Source organism: Cricetulus griseus, unplaced genomic scaffold (assembly GCF_003668045.3).
Source record: "Cricetulus griseus strain 17A/GY unplaced genomic scaffold, alternate assembly CriGri-PICRH-1.0 unplaced_scaffold_4, whole genome shotgun sequence".
NCBI classification, from domain to species: Eukaryota; Metazoa; Chordata; class Mammalia; order Rodentia; family Cricetidae; genus Cricetulus; species Cricetulus griseus.
The window spans coordinates 1,277,127-1,279,122 of NW_023277141.1; positions in this window are offsets into that span (position 1 = coordinate 1,277,127).

The window sequence follows — 1,996 nt, forward strand, 5'->3', positions numbered from 1 at the left end:
ATTTTTCTCTATCATTTTCCTGTAACGGTATTGTGAAAAAACAGTCTTTTAGATCAATGACTATGATAGGCCATCCTTTAGGTATTAAGGAAGGTAATGGCATTCCAGGTTGCAGAGAGCCCATTGGTTGAATTACCTTATTTATAGCTCTCAGGTCTGTCAGCATTCTCCACTTACCTGACTTCTTTTTGATGACAAATACAGGAGAATTCCAAGGACTGGTAGATTCCTCTATATGTCCAGCGTCTAGCTGTTCCTGTACTAACTTTTCTAAAGCCTCTAGCTTCTCAAAGGTCATAGGCCATTGTCCTACCCAAACTGGTTCATCTGTAAGCCACTTCAATGGCAGGGCCTTTGGCTCCTCTGAAGGTCCATCATTTGTACCTATTTTCTATACAGCATGGATGGTTGGTAACCGTTTTCCATAGCGTCTTACCAGATCTTTTCTACTATCTAAAGATTGTACATAATTGTATCTGACATTTGGAGGAATATTAATCTGAGTATTCCATTGCTGTAAGAGATCACGAACCCAGAGATTTATAGCTATATCTACCACGTATGGTTTCAGTATCCCTTTCTGTCCTTCCGGTCCAGGTCCAATGCAGACCACTGAGTTAACACTCTGTCGATAGAGTTCCAATTCCTAAAATTTGTACATTTGCCTCTCTAAGAGGCCATTTCTGAGGCCAAGCCTTTTTAGTAATAATAGTTACGTCAGCCCCAGTGTCCACTAAGCCAGAAATAACTTTATTATTAATTTTCACTTTTAACTGAGGCCTTTTATCAGTAATAGAAGCTTGCCAAAATATGCGTTCCTCATTTTGTCCATTCACACTTGATTCTTCATCACTATTCAAACTACCATCTAGAGCAGTATCTTTTTCACAATAGGCAAAGAACTACCTTTCTCAATGTGGCGACCTTCTTGACGCCCCCCTCGAGGTTTCCCGACCTTAAGGGGTTTCCTTGTATGTCCCTGGTCGATCTACATTCATTGGTCCAGTGTCTGCCCTTACCACATCTTCTACACAATCCAGAAGGCAGTGGCCTTCCATATGAGGCATTGTTAGAATTCATTTGTCTACAATTTCTCTTAATATGTCCCATTTTACCACAGTTGAAACATCTAGGTTCCTGGAGCCTTCATGGTCTCCAGGGGAAGGCTCTTCCTCCCCAAGGTTGTCGTTCATTTTAGTAGTAACCTCTAGCCTCTTGGTACCTATGTTGACCTCTGTAAGGTGCTTCTCCTTGCCAAGCCCTTACATCCTCACCTCTAGAACTTTTAATTTCCTGTTTACGTTTTAAACCTTTGGAGATGGCTTTTCCTACCCAAGCTGCATTATCTTGCACATTATAGTCAATGTTGGCTGCATACAAAAACCATTTTTCTAGCGGAGGTGATCTGATCTTTAAAGGCATAAGTATTCTTTTGCTTATTGGGTTTGCATTCTCATAAGCTATTGTATATATAATTTATTGTCTTGTTTCTGGATCTGTTACCTGTAATTCTACTGCCCTAGTTAACCTTTGTAAGAAATCCTGGCTCTTTTCTGTAGGTCCCTGTTCTATTCTGGTATAAGCTTCTAGGCATTCTCCTGGCTCACGAACCTTATCCCAGGCATTTAATGCTGCTTTCCGGCATAGAGACAGTATATCGTCATCATCTTCAGCCTGAACCTGTGGGTCATCATAAATACCCTGACCAAGAAGCTTATCTAGAGGGGCTTCAAAACCTTTCTTTATGCCGTGACGCTCAAGGAGCTTTGCCTCTTCCCTTACTAATGCCTTCCACTGGTTTGGCATGAATTCTCAAGTACAGCTGCTACCAATCGTTCCCAATCTGTGGGTGTCACCATATTAAAGGTTGCCCATGAATGTAATAGCTCTTTTACGTATGGGCTATGGAGACCATATGAGACAACTGATTCTTTAATATTCTTAAGATCGTTCAGCTGTATATGTTGCCATTCATAAGACATCTGTCCATGAGGGT